This window comes from Cupressus sempervirens, chromosome 3 (assembly GCF_028749045.1).
Source record: "Cupressus sempervirens isolate cs-2001-9-10 chromosome 3, ASM2874904v1, whole genome shotgun sequence".
NCBI classification, from domain to species: Eukaryota; Viridiplantae; Streptophyta; class Pinopsida; order Cupressales; family Cupressaceae; genus Cupressus; species Cupressus sempervirens.
Window position 1 is genome coordinate 842,475,340 of NC_143120.1, and position 26,146 is coordinate 842,501,485.

At 32.1% G+C, this 26,146-nt stretch overlaps 1 protein-coding gene across 1 annotated transcript in view; it reads right to left on the minus strand.

The window, feature by feature from the left end:
- Positions 1-1,218, minus strand: part of LOC149569408 (vacuolar protein sorting-associated protein 26A-like) — a 131,992-nt gene extending 130,774 nt beyond the window's left edge. Inside the window, exon 1 of the mRNA XM_089822125.1 lies at positions 674-1,218. The gene's annotated coding sequence lies outside the window, so the exon portion shown is untranslated. The remainder of the gene's footprint in view (positions 1-673) is intronic.
- Positions 1,219-26,146: the final 24,928 nt, after the last annotated feature.

Here is a 26,146-nt window from a genome sequence, read left to right on the forward strand (position 1 = left end):
TTCAGGAAAGAGATAAGGACGATCTTTGGACACCCTGGGACTCGTACGATCATGGAAACACGTTACAATGAGCAACACGGTATGGTCTAAATTGCAGACCACAATCAAATCTAAAGTGACAGAACAGCAGACAAACATTCGCCCTTCCGTCTTCGCAAGCCCGGGTAAATTTAATGCAAGGCATACCCTTCGCTCGTGGCATTAAGCCAAGGGACTCTCCCCAAAGTTAGCCCAATCAAAAATATCATGACACATAGCACTGATTTCAACATCAAAATAAGAAAATGAAATACAAGAACGGAAAAATCAGAATATAAGCAGCGTTTCCCGGCCCCTCTCAATTCATAAAGTCACTCAATTGAACTTCATAACCTTAATCGAACCCAATTTAACATTATCAGTACCAACATGTAAAATATAACCCTAAATTGATCCTCCCTCCCGCCAGCACTCCCTCGCATGTCTATGCAGGCAAGCAGGTTAATTATTTAAAAGAACGCAAATGTCAGAGCCCATTGCGAATTCAAATTCAGCTGCTCAACAAAATTCATAAATCCAGATTTCAACAATGTTTTTGACAACGAAAAACTGCAGCGTGTAAAACTCTCTGCTATGACACACAAAAAAGCTTGAATATGAAAGAGAAAAAAATAATTGACACAATATAACTAACCGTTTATAAAGGCGTAAGATGGAACGCCCCGGGATCGATGTGGAATCGACGACGAAGATCATTTCGCGGAACAATTCTCCGCAACTTAATTCATCTCTGCCCCCTGGGTATCGAACCCACAATGTGCTGGACAATTAATTGAATTCTCCCAATACGACTAAATGCTGACAGTTATGCACATATATCCGCCGATTCACTGCCGCAGATATATAAATGTTCGAGCTAGGGCTGCCAATCGATCCGGTGACCTCTGATACCGTAAAATGCAGAAATTCGAGTAAACAATGTAGAAATCAGCCCGCTAGGTGAACATCAATGAAGCCGCTTGTTTCATTGCCTTGACATTTCTCAATATTTTTAGGTTCCTACTTCAAATCTTCACTGCTACGTGGAAACTTCGGCAAGTACCAATTTACAAAACAAAATAAAGCGTCGAAGGTTAAGAGTCCGGTACATGCGAATTTCTAGTTCGTCGTTACATTCGTCTGTTTTGATATTTTTTTATATTGCGCCCAAAGGACAAAATAAAAATATGTACGAAGAATACTTTGTACGGTAAGCTAACCCAGTGGTGAAAACAACGCAGTGGGCTTTCCCCCTAATTGCTACCTAACGATCAACCAAGTGCCGCTAACTAGGGGAGAGGGTCCGGTAGTCGTACACCCTAACTTCGAACTTCTTAAAGTCGGTCATAACAGTCATAAAAATGTCTAATTTTTTTATAACATCTTCTTCTACTAATCAAGTGCTTATAACTAAGGTTTGAGCTCATCATCATTAAAATTAATATATATTTTAAGGACCACGGTAAAATGTGTTCAATTTGTCTTTTTTTATAGGCCCTACCCATCGTAGTCAATTACCACCCTTGATTGTCACTTGACCACGTCCCAATACTTGCACATTTTATCACATTAAATTTTTAAATATATTATTAATATGAATGCTTCATTTCTATTACCTAAACAATTAAACATTTATACTTACATAATTATGTACTAACCTTATTTACTATTACACTAATTATTCTACTAATATTATCATATAATAAATCATATTAAACTCGTTATTGTTTTTCTTTTTACATTGACCTAACCCTAGCTTCTCGTATTTACAAAACGAATGCCCTATTATTTTTCGTCTCTCGCCGACTGCTTGCTGCTAGGTTACCGTCTCTAGTTGTTGCCAGGTGTCGCTGCTTGTTGGTTATGTGGCCGATTGTTGCAACCTTAAACAACTGCGTGGCAAAGAAAAAGGATCGCATGCGCTTGCAGTTTGGAGTTACAGCTTGAAAGGAGGGCCGAGTACATGTCTCGATGGATGGTTAACCCCACTATATCTCTGCCGAGTACAGTTCTCATGGGCGACCCCATCTGTAGGATCCGCCATTCTTCGGCTTAGACAATGCTGGTTGGAGATACCCACTACCACAAAAACAACCACAGTTCATATGAACGCTCAGTTACAAGTTCGCAGTTTGGAGATACCATGCACAGGAGCTCAGTTACAACTTCGCAGTTTGGAGATACCATGCACAGGAACTTTGTGCAATTTGCAGAAATTTTAGATTGAGGTGGGTATTTGACCATTTATTTTAGATTTTATGAAAAGTAGACAAATTCAAAATTCTAAATTGGGTTTTTAGCTTTCACTAAAAATTATTGATAACAAAATTGCATGGAACAGGGGACTTTGACCCAAACAGCACCATCCATACAAATTCGTGAACAATGGCGCGAGTTTGGGGAAAGAGGGGTTTTTTATTTGTTTACTGTGTCTATTGACACAACCATATTGAAGAATTTGAGCCTATTTGAGCAGGTAAGGTCTTTTTAGACCTTACTGGGCAATGACCCATCAATCCATTGTTCTTTTTTTTAGCATTCTTAATTTTTTTTGCAGTGGATTTACTTTGCATCTACCAAAATTAGATGTACTGCTGTCATACTTTTATTCGGGAGCATCTTCTGAAAATATTATGAATATCTTCTCTATGTGCAAGGTTAACCATACCCATTTTGATTTGAGCTTATTTCCAATAACTCTGATGTGTAAAGCTAAACCCACCGCATTCCTTCCTACATTGCGTTGTATATGATAACATCAAGTTTGTCATCTTCAGGATATGTGGCCTATAAAACACCTGAACTCCTCCTCCTTTTCATAGCTTCATCTTCTTCTTGTGAAGATTTTAATTTGCATAACATATTTTTCCTTTTCAGCACAACGAAGGCAGTATCCTTCTTTAGTTTAATGGCTCTTAATTTGCAGCTTTTAGTGGGAATTATGGGTATGTACAAATTTTGCTATAATTTTCTTTCTGATTTGTATGATTTGTATGTACATCTGTAGGATTTGTTGTTCATTTTTATTATCATGTAAATTTAAGAAGATATACATTTATAATGTGATTGTGTCTGCAGAAACTAATATGTTGAATTATACATCTCATCATTTATAATGTGATTGTGTCTGCAGAAACTAATATGTTGTGTTTATAAAATGCATCAATTTTTCTGAGGTTGGATTATACATCTCATCATGAATATCATATATTGAAATAGGCAAACCTTCAAAGTAAGATTGACAAACAATACTGATAGTCAATAGTCACAGTCAATAGAGCATTACAGTAAATGAATATCATATATTGCTATAACCGGCTGTGACAGTCAATAGAACATTACAAAATGACAAGCATGTCACTGGAATATTAGCGTGGCCTGCCCAACAAAATGACCAGCTTTTATAGAAGAGGTATTATAAAAGGACCAATCTATAGGTAACAAAATGATTGGCTTGTGAAAATGAAAGCACCAGTCTATAGGATATAACAAAATGACCAGTTGGAAACAAATATTTTGTGCAAATATTCCTCTGAACCATCAAAAGGATGAAGTCTTCATTGCATTGTTTTTCTGTTTTATAATATCAAGTCTTCATTGTAGCATCAGTCTACATTGCAACATCTTTAGTTCACCATGAAGCCAGGGAAGGGTTCTGGCTCATCTTCAGTACTGTCTACTGTAACATTTTCTGGAGTAACTAAATCAACTTGTGGGCTGATGGGCATCATTTGCCCAAACATATTTTCATCCAACAACCTACCAATTTGGAATTGTTTGATTGGAGAATGAGGGGGGCTTTGGCTACAAGTAGCATGCATGTTGTGTAAGGCAGCATAGCTAGGGGATAGAATGTTGTACATGTCCCTTAAAATTTGATGATGCTTAGGTAAGGGGGTTGTTGGAGTACTATGTTGGCCTTCTCCATTTTCATTTGGCTCAAGAGAAATTGCTAAAGAGCTCCTCTCCCCAATATTTGTAAGTCCCTTGTTGAATTTCTCTTTTGATAGCTTACCCCTTCTACAATCCATCTTTTCTTTCTTTTTCAATTCCCTTTCCTTTCGTTGTTGCACCTTCTCCTCAAGCTTCCTTTGTTTTATTATTTGTCTTTCAAGTTTCTGTTGATCTTTCCTTTTTCTCAACTCAGTTAGATGAATTTTCTTTTCCTCCAACTGTTTTTTCTTCCTTTCTTTCAACTGTATAAGTTCAACCTTCCTTTCTTCTTGCTGCTCTTGCAAGATTATGTAGTCATTAGATGTAAGTATTTGAGATTTTCTTCCCAATCTGAGAGTAGCATTTTCAGATGGCTTGAATCTCCTTGAAACTCTTTCAATTGGTAGCTTCAGAAAACTTCTTAATGATCCCTGACTACATAACACCTGTTCACCTTCTGTTTCAAAAGCTACAGATGTCTTCAATGCATCTACATCATGTTTAGCTTGTCCATCTTCATCTATAGATGTCTTCAATCCATCTAGATTATAATTAACCTGTACATCTTCATCTTCAGTATATTCTAGATTTGAACCATCTAGATTACATTCATTCTGACCATCTTCATCTTCATTACATTCCAAATCTGATGTCTCCCAATTTTTTGTTTCAGCATAATAATGAATCACCTCTTCTCTTGGCATTGGAGGTGGAGAAGGAATAGATAATGATACATCTTCATCTTGAAACTCAATCTGTACTCCCAATTCTTTTGCTCCTTCTTTAACCCAATCAGGTGGATCAAACTGTGTTGGCATACTCATTACATCATGCAAGTCATCTTCAAATTGACGCTGGCTAATATGTGTTGGTGAGGACACAACATCTGTTTGTGAACTTTCATTTACATTTGCATCATCTTTCTGTTGTGAACTTGTTTTTTTAGTTGCTTCATCTTTCTTTTGTTCCCTTCTTTCAGCCACACAATTTGCAATGGCATCATCATCATAACCAGCCAGTCTTAACATGCTTGCAATTCCAACAGCATCATTTTCATCTTCAACATTGAATGCATTACTTGGCATCATGTCATTACGAAGAGCATCTTTATTCAATGGCCAAATTCCAGTCCTTTGAAAGCCAGCTGTAATATTGTTATGCACAAGAGCAAGTTTGAAAGCTTTGCTTGCAAGTTCAGCCAATTATGTTCTCCTTATTTCTATGTGTGGATGTTTGGCCATCCATTTTGACCTTTGAGATTTGAAATATGCCTTAAATGGAGAAAACACACTTACATCTAAAGGTTGTAGTCTATGACTAGTGTGAGCAGGCAATGTAAGAAGATCTATGCCCAGAGATCTTGCTTCTTGAATTGTGGCAAAGGCAACATGGCTTCCATGTCCATCAAAAATGAGCAGATGCCTACTTTGGGATGAAGCACCACCTGGAACAGATCTAGCAAAGTGATGCAGCCAATTTAAGAACAATTCTTTTGTCATCCAAGCATGTGGTTGTGCTGCCATGCAAGCTCCTGCTTCACAGTTAGCAATGTAATTTTGAAGCCTTCTTTTTGCTTTGAAAAGATAGAAGCCTGGTATACTCTGACCCGCTGCATTGATACAACATAATATTGTGATCCATTCTCTGCTTTTAGATAATATTTGAGGTACACTTTTACTTCCCAACTTTGCAATTACTCGCATCCCACAATTTCTCCCTGCCTGCACACCTGTTTCATCACAATTCCATATGTGTGTTGGTTCATGTTATATTATCCATTGTTGGGAGAAAATTGAATCATTCATACAAATAGCATCACTGTATTATATCGGTGGTAAAAATACCTGAATAGTTTACTGGCTGATATCTTGAAGGTTACTGGGCTCTCTGGTATCCTGAGCAATAGATATTATATGTTGTCCCTCTGAGTGCTTACAAAGAAGTTTGATATTCTAGAATGTTAGCACATAGAATACATAGAAAGTTAATACATTCAAGTTAAAATGTTCTTTTACTAATTTTCAAAAAATAACATTCAGATTGAAATAGTTCTTTTACTAATGAACATGTTTATTAGTACTTTACATATCAATGGTAAAATACCTGGTTTACTGGGCCTTTGATATCCTAAGCTACTAATGTTACAGTCAATCCCTCTGAGTGCTCACAAAGAACTCTAATATTCTAGAATGTAGCACAAAGAATACAGAGAATATCGATAGATTCTCTACCCAGAGACAATTTAATTTCAAGTATTCTAAGCATAGAGAATGCAGAGAATGTTGATAGATATTGTGCCCAAACAGTATTCTGAGCTCATACAGAATGTATATTCATTTGTAAAATAAATTCTTCCATGAATGTATATATTTATAGACATTTCTTCCCTCCAACAATTTGAATTTGAAATTGACAATTTGCTGTCATTTATGGCTTTTCTTTCAAATCCAGAGTTTTGGTTTTAGAATTTGTTGATCCGTGGCTTTTAGAATTCTCCAATTTGATTGGTTGGCAATTGATTTTGTGGTTTTCAAGAGAAGATGTGCTGCATTAATTCTTTGATTTGGCAAGAGCAGATGTGCTGCATTAATTCTTTGATTTGGCAAGGGCAGATTTTGGATATGTTGCATTAATTGTCTGCTTTTTGATGGATTGGGGAGCTCATACACCTCCATGTTTATGACGCAGGAACTCAAAGTTGCTTGTGAAAGACTTAAACATGCTTGTCAAGTGCTGCATTAATTGTCTATTTTTTTATGGATTGGGGAGCTCATACACCTCCATGTTTATGACGCAGGGACTCAAAGTTGAGTGTGAAAGACTCAAACACGTTTGTCAAAGACTCAAACTTCAGCATTTGGACTGACAAATTGTCAGAGATGGGATGCATTTTTGAAATTTTGTTTGTTTATTTATATCTATAGATGCACTGGCTGTTGGACAATTGTACAGTTGTAATTAATTGGAAAGCAAGTAAGGAGTTGATGTCTTGTCCATGGGATTGGACAATTTTGTTTAAAAATTGTACAATTTGAAATACAATATTTTATACATGTTTCTTTATTTTGTGTAACAAAGTAGATTAAATAATGAAACACAAATTTTATGTTGGTTGTTATTCAACATACAATGAATGTCCTTTATCTAGAAGTGGTGTCAATTTTAATAAATCATTGATATATACAAGATATAAAATATATGGTTTAATTTTAAATAATTATTAATAAAAAAAACATAAAAATCAGTATATTATTGTTCAATCAATAGGCTATAGTGATATTATAATTGCATCAAACAATCTTAACTACCCTCACAACAATTGGTACGTGTTCAACTATGGGGTCCTGTCCCCTAGTCCTAAAGGTCAAATGTCAAAGACCGCTGTTTGGGATTTTACTTTTTAATTGGTTGATTTTGTATTTTCAAGGTAAATGGTGTATAGTTAAATTTGCTTTCAAATCTAAAGAGGTATTTTTAGAATCATTTTCCTAAAACTTATGTATGATTTTACATCTGTATATTTATTTTTATTGAATGTTATTTTGCAAATAAAAAGTTGTTTTTATTAATACATTTATGACCAAATCAAATCGATTTATTTTGATTTCATCAAAATAAACATTTTAAATTTATGATTAATATTTTTTTATTTTTAAAAATTTGTTTATCTCTTATGTCATTGATCGAATGTTCCTAGTAAGAATGTTTTTACAGAGTCATTCAATAAGAAATAGAAACTTCCTTTTTAAGCAATAATGTTTTTCAAAGAAACTTCAGCTTATACTCATTTAGAATGTTCGATAAATGATATTTTAATCATCTCAAAATATATATTATCAAATAAAATATGTGACAGTTTTTCAAGTAATCTTTTGTGACCGAGAGCCAAAGAAGCAGAGAAAAAAAAAATTTATCATTTCGTTAAATAATTTGGCGAAAGACTTCCTATCTAGAAATTGGACCATGGACACTGAGTACGGAGCAATACAATTATCAGTGCAAAACAAAGCCATGAAAAAAACATTTTCCAAATTTTTCATGTTATATGAGACTATGTAAGGAGAACATCAGCGAATTCTTGGTTTTCCACATATACATATATTCTGATGAGGATCTTGTTGGGACACATGTAATGATGGAAAAGCTAGTCGACTCAACTGTAAACAAAATAGAATTTGTTATGAATATTACTATACTTTATCTCATTTCTAAGAGTTTTTTCATATTTAATCAGACTTTAATTCATGATAGATTGGACATAAGCAATAATATTCTCTCATTTAATAATTTTTTGAGTTTTAAATGTATTTTGCAATATATCTTTTATTTATAATAAATTGAAATCATTATCGTGTATTTTGCATCTCCATAGTTACAAACTTTTTTTTAAATGTATGTTTCTTTTCAAGCATCAGACAAATAGAAAAAATAATGAGTTTATTTTTCCTACAATCAATATAGATTTCCTCCTATGACTTATCTAGATTAAAGAATAGTTATGAATATACAATTAAACAATTAAAACATCTTTTTGCTAAAACTTGTGTATGATTTTACATCTGTATATTTATTTTTATTGAATGTCACTTTCCAAAAAAAAAATTTAAAAATTATTAATACTATTCTATTAGTTTAATCTCTGATTTTGACCAAATCATATTGATTTGTTCTGATTTTTATTCTTTTATCTCTTATGTCATTGATTCAAACGAATGTTCCTAGTAAGAATGCTTTTTACGGAATCATTCAATAAGAAATAGAAACTTCCTTTTTAAGCAATAATGTTTTGCAAAGAAACTTCAGGTTTAGATAGTTTTAAAAACATACTCATTTAGAATGTCCAATAAATGATATTTTAATCATATCAAAATATATGTTAGTAAATAAAATGTCTAATAGTTTTTCAAGTAATCTTTTGTGATCGAGAGCCAAAGAGGCGGAGAATTTTTTTTGTCATTTCATTAATAATTTGGCGAAAGACTTCTTATCTAGAAATTGGGCCATGGAATGGACACTGAGTAGGGAGCAATACAATTATAAGTGCAAAACAAAGCCATGGAAAAAATATTTTCCAAATTTTTCATGTTATACAAAACTATGTAAGGAGACCACCACTGATTTCTTGGTTTCCCACATATAATATATTTTGACAAGGATCTTGTTATGATACATGTAATGATGGAAAAGGTAGGTGACTGACAACTATAAACAAAATGGAATTTGTTATGAACATTTCTATACTATATCTCATTTCTAAGAATTTTTTCATATTTAATCAGACTTTAATTCATGATAGATTGGACATAAGCAATAAAATTCTCTCATTTAATAATATTTTGAATTTTCAATGTATTTTGTAATATATCTTTTATTTTTTATAAATTGAAATCATTATCGTGTATTTTGCTTCTCTATAGTTGCAAACATTTTTCTCAAATGTATGTTTCTTTTCAAGCATCAAACAAATAGAAGAAATAATGAGTTTATTTTTCCTACAATCAAGATAAATTTCCTCTTGTAACTTATCTAGATTAAAGAATAGTTATGAATATACAATTAAATAATTAAAACATCATTTTCCTAATATACTTCAACTTTAATTTGAATGATAGCTGAATAGAATAATTAAATTCTCATTGATTAATTAAAAGAAATAAAAAATAAGAATAATAACACGAATTAAAATATTTCACATATGTACAATAATTGTTTTTTTTAACATTTATTAGATCAATATAATTATCCTGCTCTGATTTTATGGGCTAGTGTCTGGAAATGTGGATTGGTCTATATAATCTTTTAATTTCCCAGCTAGAGGAGATAATTATAGAGCATTATATTTGTAACATAGGTCAGTTCTCTGTATTTATGCTTTGTAATAGGGCAAGACGGGTCACTATTAAGATAATTCGATTAATCCATGACAGAGAACAAGCTTTTTGATTTCAAGAAATGTGTACAATTGTGATATATGATGCTAAGTGGTATTTTATATGTTTTTCTTAATATGTTTGAAATCATCCATGGTGCCCCCTGCTATATTTGAAGTATTGTATCCATCCACTTTTATTGTGATGATAAAATTGAGTTGATATTACGATATAGGTATTGGTGAGGTCTATGGTCTTATTATTCGAAGCTTTGTTTCTGATGTATACTCTTGGTTTAGATATTGTTTGATAGATTATATTGATAGTATTTATAGATTTCTTCTATATTGATTACTTTGTGGCTGGTATGCAGTTTTGTTTGGTCCTATTTCTTGATGCCTAGAGTATTGGAAGCTGGGCTTGGGTGGTAGCGGTGTGTCCCCTATGTCTCCTGAATATGATAGTTTGTGAAGATATTTAGACTAAGGGGTTTGTTTTGATTGCTTCCTCTGTTTTCATCGGTACTCAATAGTTGAGCTTCAGCTACTGTTAATTCTATACTTAGCTTTGATGCCTATTCTGATTTCTGCATTAGGTCCATCAGAATTTTTCTTGTTCTATTTTATTGTATTGTTTAGTGTAGCTTTTATGTTATCCATATCTTGATAAGTTTAGGTGAGAATAACAAACATCTTTTGATATAGTTTAGAGCTTCATTAATTATATTGTTTTTAGTTATTATAAATATAGATCTAGATAGCTTCATTGTTTAAAGAATCTTGCAGTTTATCATTAAACAGTTTGATTGGCAAGATAGTTAGACAGGGAGGTTCGTACTTGGCAACTATGTAAGAATAAAGAAAGTGATGAAACTTCTTTAAAAGATCTTATGATGTATCGAGGAGCTTTATTCTCAAATATTTTCGTTAAATCTTATCTTTATAATGTAATATTTGAGATAAGGATAATTTGACTGGGATATGCCCCTTTAATGTTGTAATAATAAAGGACCATGGTCTCGGGCTAGACTGGAGGTTTTCTTTCCTACCAGTGCCCGTTTGAACGGTGGAATGCTATTGTATCTATTTATTTTATTAATAATCAATTATCATGACCATTGGTCGTTTACTGATTAAAAAATAATAATAATAAGCATAACACATTTGATTTCTACTAAAAAATAGCTTTTATCACAAAACTAAATATGATATTAAAAAATAGAATGTATAATCATTACTAAAACTTACTTATTTATGATATAGTATTGTTATGATAACATTTTATTGTTAAGATTATAATATTGTAATTGTAATTTTACTAAAATTTTATCATTAATTTCATTCTAAAACTCTCCTTAAACTAATGCAAGTGCTCGCCACTATGTGGCACTTGTTAGCTCATGTCATAAGAGGTAAACTTAGAGAATCATTAACTTCAATAAATAACAATTAAAACTTTGGTCAAAAAATTTTATCTTTTTTTTGAAGTTTTTAATTCTTTTGAAGTTTAAAATTTTGAATGTATATATTAAAATGAGAAATGACTTCTTCTTTTTTAAATCTTATTGGTTGAACTAGAAAATAATAAGAAAAATATTTTTTTCAATCTAAAACTAACAATAATTTAAAAGTAGAAAGTTTCTAAAATTTGTTAGTTACTTTTTTTTAAATCTTTTTGCTTTTTTTTTTAGCATGAATAACTTCTTTCTCTATGAGAAATTATGTCTATAGAGATTTTGTACTTTACATCATCATTCTCCCACTATTTTTGCATAGTTTCTAAAACAAATTTTCCAATTTTATTACTTGTGATTTAGTGTTTCTTTTTTAGAAATACTTGATTTTGGAATTAGAGTTTAATTTTTAAAGAATTTTTTATTTAGAGATTGTTATTGAAGAGGGATTTTGCTTTGGTAGACAACTCTTGAAGAGTATAATTTATGGATAGGGTTTTATTTATTGAATGTTTTAAATTTCAAGATCCTTCTTCTATGGAGTAATGGAGGGATATTATGAATTAGTGTTTATGAAAATCAAAACTCCTATCATCTCATTGTTGAACGCATAAAAACGTGCAACAACTAGTATTAATAATTAGCACTTCCATCTTTCAAGGGTGCAAGGATTATGGTAATAGTGATATATATATATATATATATATATATATATATAATGTTGTGAGTATTTTGTTTAAGTTGAAAATTTGAACATGCAAATGTTGATCGACCTTGTTCAAAATAAGTCATATTAATTCAAACATCTTGTGTCCTCCTCATTTTCATAGTATCTATTTGAAGAGATGGATTTTTCAATGTTTGTTAGGGTTGTTTTCAAGCCCAAATTGAAGTTGTGAATTTGTTTCTATGTTGCATGGATTAAAGAAAAGGCTACATCAATATATTTAAAGCCGAGAGGCTTTTATGTGGGAGCTTTGCTCCTGATTTTTGCTTATTTCCGTCAGCAAATTGTCAGCCTTGCCAGTCGAAAATCAAAAGAAGAAATATTCCTATTTTTTTCCCTCCTTCTCCATAGACTTTGCTTCTTGTTTCTATTTCCATCTAGAGCCTTTTTTCCTTCCCATGTTTAAAAATGGACATTGTGATTTGAGGTTTCAAAGTTTTCCATTTGCCCATTCTTGATCATTGTTGTTTAAGTGGCTCCCGTTATCAATCGATATGGTTTGAATGCTTCAACTCTATCTACATTCATTACTCTGGTGAGTTTTCTTTTAATATGTATCAATGTTATTAAATATTATTGAGTTTTCTCCTGCCTGTAATCTATTGTTGAGTTTTTTTCCTTCCTGTAATCTATTGTATATTTTTTCTTTAGCCATCCATGTATATGACTATAATACCCATCAATAAAATCAATTATATTTATATTTATTTTCCTGAAATTGCTCAATGCTAAGAAAAGAAATAATCAAGAAATAAGCTAGAATAAATTTTTATAATAGAGTTTAAATCCATTAAGAAACAATTGTAGAACATGAAGCTTTTCAAATAAATACCTTTCTTATGTATAGTTGTCTATGCATCCATATCGTACTCACCCCAACATATGCAATAATTTCCTTGAATGCTCTATGTGGTATGCTTTGTGAAGGCAATCTATAAAGTAGAGATCTTGAAGACAATATAGAACCTACAAATCAAATATAGCAAAGAGAAAGTAAGGTATACTAGAATTGAGTATAAGTTTATATAAAATTCCAATCAAATAAAGACTAGTAAGCAGGAAAAAGGAAGTATGCACATAAACAAGTCATATGACATCTATTATGAATGGCTATGATACATCTTGTCAAACTTTTTGTGCAGAAAATCTACTGATCATCTGTATATTTAATGTTGTCATAGTTAACCCAATAGAAAAATAGTGATTCCACAGAGTGGATTCGTTTGTGTCTTGGTCATCTAAGAGAAGAGGCCAAAGTGACGAATCAGTTTCCTTGTGATACTAAGGGCACAATTAAGAATTTGCCAAAGTCTTCCAAAACAACAATTTCAAATAAAAATCATGAGGAGCAACATTCAAAATCATGAAACTAGGGTACAAATATAATGACGGAAATAAACATAATAAAAATTTGTAACAAATTACATGAAGAATAATAAACGATTCATACTCAAATTCTCTTTCCCATATTTCAATTCCCAAAGTCGAGAGTCTCCCCTATTTTGGCTAAACTCATTGAAATTTCTCGACTTCTTAATCTTTGTATATGTAAATATCAATAAATGATTTGGTAGTTAGTTTGAAAACCAACCATTATTATTCTGCTATAGAAAAATAGATACATCACAAGTCATAAGCTATTGAAATGGGCATCAGAGTTTGAAGCCTACAAAAAGCTTAAGGAATGCAAGCCTAGGCTGTTGAAATTTGACGTCTTAAAATAGCCCTAAATTCACTTGCCCTCACCTGCGATCTCATCTCGTCACTGCTTAGCATCAGAAAACACAGTTCAAAATGATATGCAGAATTAAATCTAGTTACAAATATCTATATCGAGACACATGGCCACATAAGTGTGTTGGCGTAGCGACTATATCCCTGATGAGATCCCTCTCCACCATCAATACGTGGATTTTTCCATCACACCAAAAGCACGTATTGATGGTGGAGAGGGATCTCATCGGGGGTATAGTCACTACGCCAATACCCCCCACACGATGGAGCCGGATACAACCATTTATCATGTGGAATTTTCACCCACTACATACCATGTTGATAATCCAAGCCTACATGGACGAAGGGTCAAAGGACTTGAGGGACTCGAACCAGTGACCTGCACTCTAATACCATGTAGATTTTGCCATCACACCAAAAGCATGTACTGATGGTGGAGAAGGATCTCATCAAGGATATAGTCGCTATGCCAACAAAGTGGCAGCACAAAAATCTTTGGCAATGTAGAAATAGACATAGATGAAAATATTTTCCTTGCCACTACATCCACTATGATATTGTTATATGTGCAGGCACCAAGTTCAAGCATATTTTGAAAAGAACACTTTTTGCAGAGATGTGCATTCTTTTATCTTGGGAACCTACCTTCCATCCTGCAATCATAAACTCAATGAATAATAGAGTTATAAAATTATTTTGAGTAATATACATGTTAAAAATATGCAACTTTACTCATAAAACTAGGAAAATGAGATTAAATCCTTGAAGAAATGAATTTTGATTAGTTTGTTGAAATAAGTTTAATCACCAGTTGATGGGAAGCCTTTGCCATAACATCTTCTATAGACTTACCAGTTTCTGGGCAAAGTCTCTTTCCATATTGAATTCAATATCCTATACTATCCAGTATACATAATGACATAGTGAAGAGTGACTTCATGAGATTCTAAATAGTGACTGGTAGATGAGATTTTTCCTTATTGAATATGTATTATAATTTCTCTTAAACTTAGATCTCTTATGCAATTTCTCTTATGTCATACTTATTTAATATCTTTCTTTTTCTTGTATAATGTATATCATCTCACATGGGGTCTATTAGTTCTCCTTTCCACCAATTTTTTTTTTAGGTGTCAAAAGGTGACGTTGAGTTTTTTTTAGCAACTGAATATTTTTAGGTTTTACTATAAACAAAATGTATTCACTTTTTTCTTCCATTTTTTGGTCATACTAACAAAACAACAATCTCCGTTAGTAATAGTTGAGAAAATTGCTTCCAAAAATCAAAAGAGGTATAAACCACAATGTTGTGGGTGTATAGTTCAATGGTTGATCATAGTTTGTAAAGTAAAGAGCTTGCCACAATCCCTTGTCTTGACATTTTATGTGGCAATTTTTTAATCCAAAGTTCAACTATCTTCTTCCTTGAAATAAGCCATTTATCAAACTCAGTTATTGAACTATAAGTCTTTGTAATTTTCTAAAATTATCTCCTGTAGTAGGGTTCTTTTGAAATTTGTAGTTGTATCATATATGCAAGGTCAAACAATATTTCTTATCATTAAATACTAGGTATGTGTTTGATTGAGATGCTGTGTCATTTTATGAAACAATATACAACTTGATGGGCTCTATTGAGATGATGTGCAATTTTAATCATTGTTTTCTGCCATAGCCTAACAAAGATCCCCTTTTAAGGTTCTCACCATTGCTTCATCACTTCTAGCTTTGATGAATCCAGTAAAGTCACCATTACAATTTGTTTCTAGTTTCAGGCAATGAAGAACAAAATAGAGTTTCTTGTATTCCACAACTATGAATATTATGATATGATACAAATATTGTCATTAACTATGTTTCTATTATAAATATCTTATTTGTCTTTTTCATGAACATGGTTTTGCATTAACACAATTTTGGATTAATTAACTACACTATTAAATGCAATGTTAATTCATGTTAATCTAGAATGATGAAATAATTTGATTAACATAGTTTCTACATCTAGAATAACATGATTATCTATTAAATAGAATGATTTTGTATTTAATATGATTAACATGATTCTGGATTTTCATGATTTTGGATTGACATGATTTATATGTATGTGGTGATTCATTTGGACTTCTTTATTGGAATCCTCTCATAAAGGAAATTCTCTAATGAAATTTTACATGATTCTAAGTAATCAATGGTTTACTAAACATTTCTTTATGATTTACTTATTAATGGGTCATGAATGTTATTGTTAGAATTTTATATTCTATTGCCATTTTTGTAGGTCTGTTGTTCAAATATAATGGACTCTCCAAAATTTGAACCCGACCAACTACATGTGCATCTCCGCCTTATGAGAAAGGGAGAAATGTCACTCTCATAAGTTCACCTTCCTTTCAAAATTTAAACAACTATTTTTCATCAAAGAAAACTAAAATGACTACATAAAATCACTATTGTTTACCTCTTTTCCTACATCTTCAATATTTAATATTTGTTTTAATAATATGTCCCTTCCCAATGTGTAGGCTCGTACCATCAATTTGGCCACTCCTCCAAACATTACAACTTCTCCAGAATCTTAACAAGTAGGAAGTATAATAGGCTCTCCAGAATCTGAACCTGGACAAAGTACTTGTGCATCTCCACCCTACGAGCACAGCAAATATGTCAGTTTTGTAAGTTCAAGTCCCTTTCAAAATTAGAACAATTTTTTCTCTTAAACCAAAACTAAAATGAATATATAAAAATAATATGAATAATTATTGGTAAACAATCAATTCTATCTCATAACTTGATATTGTGACACTATGATACATGGCTGCTCTCAGTTTTGTAATTGCATTCAACTTTTAGAGTCAAGGTTTTTTGTCTCTTCCAAAGATGATTAGGACTTGAGTTGTTTTTCTATTTGAGGTGATTTATTTGGTCTTCTTTTCTGGAATCCTCTCATAAATAAAATTATATGATGAAATATTACATGATTATGTGTGATCAATGGTTTACTAAACATTTCTGTATGATTTAGTTATCGATGAGTCATGCATGTATTTCAAATAATGATTGATGTTATAATTTTGTCTTCTATTACCATTGTGCAGTCACTTCTTCAAATATAATGGCCTATCCAACATATGAACCTAACCAAACTACGTATCCTTCTCCACCCTATGAGAAAAGGAGAAATGTTAATCTTGTAAATTCACCTTCCTTTCAAAATTTAAACAAATTCTTTTTCATCGAATAAAACTATTATACTTCATAAAAATTAAATCAAATCATTATTGCTTACCTCTTTTACTACCTGCTCAATATCACATATTTTTCTTTATTAACAATTTCCTTGCCAATGTGTAGGCCACTCCTCCAAACACTATGGCTTCTCTAGACACTCAAAAAGAGGGAATTAGCAATGCAATTCCAGCCTATGAAGAAGGAGATAATGCTACTCTTGTAAGTTCATCTTCCTTTATCACACTTCATTATGTCTATATATTACTATACAACACATTTTCTATGATGCTATGTCAAAATAAATTATGACTACTACTGAAGACTACATTCCCATTGTCACAATTACAAACACTATGCTTACATCTCTACACACAATTAACCATATCAATCTATATATAACTATTAGTTTATCTAATGTTAATGTAATTACATATTTCAATGATGTTTTTAAATTCATTAAAACATAATTCACCATATTGAAAATCACTGACTCTGAACATTTTCTTCCTAGGCCATTGAAGTCAAAAGTTTTGTTGACCACCAATGCCACAAGGTCAATCAATATTGGAGAATATGTTAACAAACTAGTTCTACAGATGTTATCTTTCAAAAGGTTAACTATCTTATAAGATCAAACTGACTGATATAAGATTGTCTTGTCTAATGGAAATTACATGCAACTAGCAATACTGCCTTAGAAATGCAATGAACTTTTCTTCTCAAAACAACTGAAAATTAAATCAATAATTTCTTTGACAAAGTATGTTTGTCAACAAACAACTAATTCGAGGTAGGCCTTCATATTTCTCATCTTCAATCACATTCTAACTTCCTTACTATTCATTTAAAATATATGTTTAATTATTTCTATTTCTATACATTAAAAATAGGACCATAATCATCTTCAGTCTCAACATCATTCACCAATACTACCAAATTATTGGGAGGCCCAAGTACCTCTACAAATCTCAAGAGGAATAGATGCAAGAAGACAAAACAGTTGTTTCACCCATCAAATCCACAAAGTATGGTATCCACATACCTTGCAAGCAACTACCATTGCCTCAAAGTATAAGCCCAATAAAGGATCTGAATCCTTACCAAAGTAGGTGGACAATCAAAGGGAGAGTTACAATGAAAAAAGAGATGTGACAATTTAATAACCAGTGAGGTAGTGGACAAGTTTTCAACTTTGACATTTTGGACAATGAAGGCACACAGACTAGGCTTGTTTGCTACAATGAGGTAGCTGAATCGCACTATGATAGAGTATATATAGGTGTCGTCTATACTATTTCTAAGGGTTTTGTAAAAGAAGCCAATATCAAATACAATAAGCTGAAAAGCCTCATTAAAATCAGTCTTGACCACACATCTATTCTGAAATGTTGCAATGATGAATTGCCTACTGGGAATGTTTACTACAACTTCAAGCAAAGTAATGAAATTCAAAACATCAGCAACCACACTTTAGTAGACATTATTGGAGTGGTTGTTAGTGTTGGAGACATTTCAACGATAACATGAAGAGATTGAATAGAGGTCCTTTGCAAAAAATTTAAGTTAATGGACATATTTCTCCTATCTATTGATGTCACTTTATGGGGGGTCATTTGTCTTAAAGAGGGAGAGCAAATAAAAGTTTTGAAGGAATCACAAAAATTACTTGTCCTTGCTATTAGAAATGGTTGCGTAGTTGAATTTAGAGGAAAGGTCATAAATAGTACAACATCAACTGTATTCACCATTGAGCCATCAATACCAGAGGTTGAATCCCTTAGATCCAAGATTACAGCAAATCAGATTGACACATTTACATTGCCAATGTCTTCAATAAATAACAATATGACAACCAATTCCATGACAATATCAACTATCTTGGAAGATTACAAAACATTTGTAAATCCAATTGAGGTTATAATGAAAGCAACTATCAAATTCATTAGGAATGATTCTTTTTGCTACCCAGCCTGCCCATTTCATGTCAATGGGAAAGAATGCAAAAAAAAAATGCATTGAAAATAAAGATAAAACATGGTATTGTTCAAGATATGAAAAAAAAATTCACAAATGCAACTACAAGTACCTTTTGCACATTAAACTCCAAGATCATACAAATTCAATATGGACTATTGCTTTTGATGAAGTAGGTATTGATCTTCTACACGTGTCAGCAAATGATTTGCATATGTCACAGTATGACACTATAGTTGACACAACTCCTGAGTTCATCCTCAAATTTATGTGTTTCAATAGTTTTATATTTACAATCTCCCTAGTAACTAAGATCTACAACTCTGAAACTAGAGTAAAAGCTACTATTACAAAGGCTGAAAAAATGAATTTCCAGGCAACAAGTGAATATTTGCTATCTAAAATATCAAAATTGTGTACCTAAAACCTTTCTTTTTCAACCTTCAATAACCCTTTGGTAGATTTGTTTGAAAAATATGATAAATAAGTACACCTGTACAATTTCTTTCAAAAATAAATGGAAAACAACACCTTGTATTCCAAATTTGTCTATGGAGTTCTTTTTGATAAATGAATACTCTTATATGTTGAGTTTTTGTATTCCAAAACAAGAAAAACTTACTTTTAATACATGGAGAACTATAAAAAGAGTTATATGACAGATTGAATGAAGTTCAGTTGAGGACTAAGAATGGAGAAGATAATTTAAGAGATAAGGTCATAAGATGTTATGAGTTAAAGAATACTACACAAATGGAAAGGATAATGCATAGACTCAATCCACTTGTGTGTGACAAGATGAGAGTGATAAGACTCATCGGAGAACATAAAGAAGTTATAAAGGACAATAAAGAAGTTATAAATAAGATATTAAGTGATCCAATGAGAAGATAATAAATTGAAGAGGTAGGAAATGAGGCAATCATAACTTCAACATCACCTAGCATAACAGTTTTCGATAGCATAGCTATAGTAATAATGAAGAATCTAGATCCTACTATCTCGAAGGCAAAGGAAAAATATGACACTTTGATGAGAGAAGAAGTCACCAATGAACTTGAAGTAAATGCCAAGGAATCTATTTTTGATCCACCAAAGATAACTATTGATGATGATTCCATGAACATTGATAACACTCACATTGTTGTTGATGAGATATAGGATCCATTTAAGTATCAAGACACTGCTATTGAGAATTTGGCCACTAGAAATGTAGTTGGTTATCCTAACTTTGATGAAGAGAATGATGAGGGTAGATAAATAGAAGAATAGGAAGTAAAATAAGAGGATGATTTAACAAAGAAATGGACAATAGTTATACATGAAACATCACACCTTATACCACAACTGAAACATGTTGAGATAGAGAAAGAAACTGCAATCTATTAGAAAACTATAACTTTACAAGAAGATAGAGAAAATGAGAAAAAGAAGCCCAAGAGAAAAGATAGAGGGTAGATTGAAGAGAAAGATGATAGTCATACCTTGTAATTACAATTGGTCACACCTACCAAGGATAAAAGAAAATAACCTCCAAGCTCATCAAAATCCCCATTAGAATAATTTTTAGTAAGCATGATGAGAAACACATCCTTGATAGCAAAAATAGATCCTGAGATTGAAATGTTTAGTTAGATTGCAATGTTTTGCACAAGAAAAAATATTAGGAAGACTAAAGGCATCAAAATGACTCAATAAATTCTTGAGAAAGTGACTAAAAAACTTTAAGACATACTTCTTATTAGGATTAACCTCAGATAGAAACAACGGTTACACACAAATATAACCAATACCAGAAAAATAGAAGATCACATAAAAGAGAACACAAGACACCAAGATTTGTGTGGTTCACCCAATCCCTAGGCTATGTCCACCAACAAAAAGTCCAATATTATTATTATCTTATGATTACAATCCGCTATCCCTTACAACTCAACACCACCCCGAGAAGCTACAATATCATCATTTCATTATGAAATCCCTAACCCTAAGCCTTTTTTATACAAGCTTTTGTTACTTACAAAATTAGGGTTAGAATAAGTGGTCCAATAGGAAAAATAATAGTTGACACCTTTTACAATATAAGCCCCGCAAAACCCCCATGGGGGTGTTGCACCTTGACCCCACTCTGTATTACAACAAGAAGTGCACCTAGGGTGCTACCCCTTGACCCCATCTTGGGGGCACATCCCCCAAACCCTTCTGGAAATCATATAGGGAGAAAACAATGCCGAATAAACCTCTGAATCTAATTAGGCTCCACATCACAATACTTCTAGTCAATACAGTGAAGTAGATCCTAAAAAGATATCTCACGAGATAATTAATGATTTTGATAATCAGTTTAGTAGCCCCTTGGAGGTTACATCCAAAAGGAACAAGTCAATCATGATGCACAATTATTTGACACTATATACAACAATATCAAAGGTGACTTAGTGACTCTTGACTCTTGTTTTAAAGGGTTTAGAAGATGTTTGACCAAGGGAAAGACTTTGTATATATAGTGTGCACAACCATAATAGAGATATCACATAAGCTCTAAAGGGGAAATAGGAACAATTGAAAAACATTTCAAACAAGCTCCATTTATCTAATGTGCATATTGAAGACTTAGAGAGTGAAATTGGAAAAGTAAGTGATGATATATGTCTAATTGACCTGAGAATGATAATGATAATAAAGAGATTTTCATTATTGAGGAACACCTCACTTGAAAATTAGTAATATATTTAGAAAAAATTGGATGAATGCCTTAAAGCTAAGGCATCATATGAGAAATTTGTAAATTTAGATTTGAGTGTGGTAGAGTTAGCATCTTATGGACCGTGTGCCTAAATTAGTGCATTTGAAGTAGTCGAAAACACATGGTATGCATAATTTAAAAATTTGAAGAGAAACTTTTTTTGTTGTCTCATCCTATCCACCTAGTCGACTTGAAGAAAAGGATGTAGAACTCCAAAATTTTGATTTCTAAATAGTTTTTGACACTCACATTTGTCACTGATGTCAAAGGGGGAGTAGTGGTATGGAAAATTATATAATGCATAATGTAAGGGGGAGTAGTGTGCATGGTAAAAGGAGATATAAGATATAATGTAAGGGGGAGTATGTATAATGTAAAATATGGTTTCGCCTTGCCCAAAGTTTATCTAGCCAACAAATAATGGTGTTATGAGTTGCATTGTGTTATCATTATTTTTACTTTTCATTTTAATCACATCTAGCTAACCAACACTTTTCCTCTTTTCAGTTGAATTACATCTAGCTAATCAATACTTTTCCTGAAGATATAAGTCCTATAGTAGATGAACAAATCTTACTTCTCTTCTAATGATGAAAGTGAATCCTTAAGAGTTACCCCTTCCCAAGTTGATAAGCTTTTTCATGATCTTGATAAGTCATAAAATTTCTTGTGCAAGAGAACCAAACCCTTATATTGTTTTTGCTATTGAGTCTATTATGAAGCTTATTATTGAAGATTAGAACAACATTTCCATTTCACATAGTATATCCCACTTTATTAATACTCATGTTAAGCCTTTGGTAGAATGTTCTCAAGAGTTAGGATACAATCCTCCTCCTACAATCATCGACACTTCCATTCCTATTTTACCTTTATTCAAAGATTTCCAAATTATGCACCACCTCTTTGTTGGAAACTATAATTAGAACAATTGTTATGTTCTCATTGATGTGAAACTTTATTGGTAAGACAACCTTCTATTTGATTTAAGTGTCATATCTAGATGATTGTTGAAGAGGATTTGAGAAGTTGGTCATAACAAGAGCACCTAAAGGAAAGATTGAGTTATGGAAAGCAAACTAAAATGGACACTTGATTAGCTAGACTTGACAAGATAAAGTGATTATTTAATCATGCTACAGGTGAAGAAGACAATTGTAATAAAGCCTTCAAGAAGTGATCAAAGATTAACTAAATATATAGGTAGTTGACATAGAAAAAGAGTACAAGATTAAGGAACTTGTAATGAATGTCAAGTGATGCTAGTGTTGACCGAGTGCCAGTATGTGCAACCATAAGTAGTGTTGACCGAACATCAATATATGTGTCGAATAGAAAGGATAGTAGCGGTTGAGTAACCCAGTGATGACTGAGTGTTAGAATAAAATATTGGTCAAGGGACAACATTTAATAGTTTATGAGGAAATTATGACTTCCAACCAATACAACTAATTTCGTGAAATATGCAAAACATGTTCAAGATAAGGAATGATGAGTTGAATCATTTAATTTTGAGGGAAACTATGTTTGCATATCTCTATGCAAGGATTCAAGGAGAAGTTTCTAAAAGAGAAAAGAGAAGAAAAAATGCTGGAAGGATTCAATAAATCTGACCTAACCCTAAGATCTACAGTGGTTTTTAAGTGACAAAAGATCATAACTATCTATTTAAGGAGGTATAATGGCCAACTTTAAAGTTGTTGAGGTTAGTATAACTATTGAAGACCTAAAAGAGGTTGGAGCAATTGTTGATGCTATTGATTGGAAAGATTAAGCAAGAGGTTCAGAAGAGTTGTGAAGAGGTGAAGAATGAATGCTTGAAGGGTTTCCAAGAAGATCAAAGATAGAGATGATAATGAAGGTGTGAGGCCTTGCCCTGATCCATCATAACACATCTAATACATTTTATTTTGACACAATATGACTTGATATGTTTGAGACACTATTTGATGGACTGGACATTGTCTATATTATTTATGTCATGTGATGCTTTACTTTTAAAATGCTTAATCATGTTATTTTATGTTTAATATGTAGGCATGCATTATGATGACATATTTCAGTAAACAATTCAAAATTATGAATATGTTAATAACTTAATTATGGAATAGTGATGATTAATTATGTGTACAAAAATGAGAAAGGTTATTTAAATAAAAGTTTTAATATTTTGATCAATATGATTATGAAAGTTTGGTTTAAATATATGAATGTGATGTTATCAAACTACTGATATTTGAATTGAGTGTGCAGGATAATTAACCATGGAATTAATCAGAGAATCAGTAATTGACCCTATGTGAAAACTGTAAAACTAAGGTTGAATACAATAAAGTGATTCAAACCTCATTGTCTAGTGTTTAATTTATATCGTAATTTGAATGTGTGTATCATTCTATATTTTGTGATGTGTCGAATGTTATTTAAGAGTAAATCTTATGGTGTCACTTGACACTCATTATATGCATATGTGATGACATGTCAATTTAGGGTTAGCAAAGTAACCTGTTAATCTAAGACTAATTAGTTAGTAACCTAAATTAGATCCCCTTAATTAGGGTTTAGTGGAAAGGTTATATAGTTAGAATTTTTGGAGATCAAATATTTGAAGCCACATGTATAGGTCCTAAATTTATTTTTAGAGGCAAAATTTAATGTAATTCAAGTACTTAAGTAGTATGGGTATGAGTTAGGAACCTTTTGCACCCTTCTAGAACTTCCTAGCAGCATTTACGACCCTTAAAATATCCCAATTTCCCTTTGTTGCAAAAACAGATCATCTCCATGAGGTTACCCAAATTTTCACTCTTTCAAAAGGTTTTCTTGATGATAGGGGCAAGTGAGAAGACCATATGAGGCTTAAAGTCAAGATTAGAGTTATTGAGATTTTAGGTAGATAAGTTTGGAGGATATTTAGAGTCCTTTTGAAGAGTTGAGGGTTGTTCACCCATTCTTTACATTTAGAGAAGTCAAGTTCGAAATTGAAGGAAGAAGAGGATTTTGCTCATCTCAAAATTCATTGCCATAACCTTTGTGAAGGTAGGTTCTCCATTGCCATGGTTATGTTCATTGTTTATTTCTTGTATGTGTAATTTTCTTGCATATTGTAACATTTTTGTGGTTTTATATCATGTGAGGGATGAGTATTGTGAGATTTTTACTTGCTTCATTTGATGTTTCTTCTCTTTGTTTTATTAGGGAAACTATTAAGGGAGTGTTATCATTGCTCACCCTCGGATAGGGTAGAAGTGGCCATGTATGGGGGAAGGTCTTAGTTGGATCCTAGGTCAGTGCAGAGTCTCTTCTCATGTTGAGGAGAGAGAGGAAGCAAAGTGTTATGGACCTCTTTTGTCAATACAAAACTGATTTTGTTTTAGGGAAAGAAGGAGAGAAAGGAATGGAAGTTAATGTGATTAGGTAGCCTTGGAAGAGACATATGATTTGTGTTCTTGATTGCCATCTTCTATCTGGAAAAATCCAACTTCTCCCTTGTCATAGGTTTATTATGAAATCTATTGTGCATACCTTGGATGAGAATTATATGTTTATTTATGTCTTTGTGTTTGGTTTCTGAATGTCACCCAATCGGTTATTGGTTCTCCTAGCTCAGTGAGTGCCCTTTCAGTGCCTAGGATGGTAGGTGAGCTCTCCATAGTTGTTCTTTATGTTTTGTAGATTTTCTAGATAGGTTCTCACGATGGAGCAATCTCTATTTCCTTGGGGCACTAATGGTGTTCTTGATGTCATGTTATTGGAGGTTTCTCCACTATAATACCACTTGTTGTATTGTATCTCCATGTTGGGAATGATCATGAAAGAGATGGTCAAAATGTTGTAATTTCACTATTGATCAAGTGTTATTAAATTATAAATCATATCTTACTTTGAATTAGATTTATTTGCAAAAATTTTGAGTTGATAATTCTCTAACCTTTTTTATGAAACCTTTTCTTTAGTTCATTGTATTCAAAAGTTCTTATTATAGAATATGGATATATGATTTATTTAATTGATAGATGCAATAATTCATTCTTAAAATCATGTGATAAAATCCAAGTTCAATTTAAATATGATAATCTTACTTCCATCCTATTAAAACCTTATCTTTTATGAATTTTATTAAATCAACGGATTTTACCTTAGGTTGCATAATGTGTAAACTACCTCAAATTACTCCCAACTTGAATACAAAATTAAACATTAAAATTATACCTACAATCCAATGAATATAATGAACAAAACATTAAAACCCTATGACACTATAAAAATTCTAAGAGGGAATTTAGCACTTTAAAAAAGAAAGGAAAACTTATTTTTTTCCTCTATTTGGGAGAGCCAAAATGCTCTCTAGAAAATGTATGGGGAGATTGTCAACTTTAAAACTTTAAAAATGCACCTTAAACTTTAATGCTTCCCCTCCCTTTTTTACTTTACCTTTGCTTGTGAATCCCCATGCACTT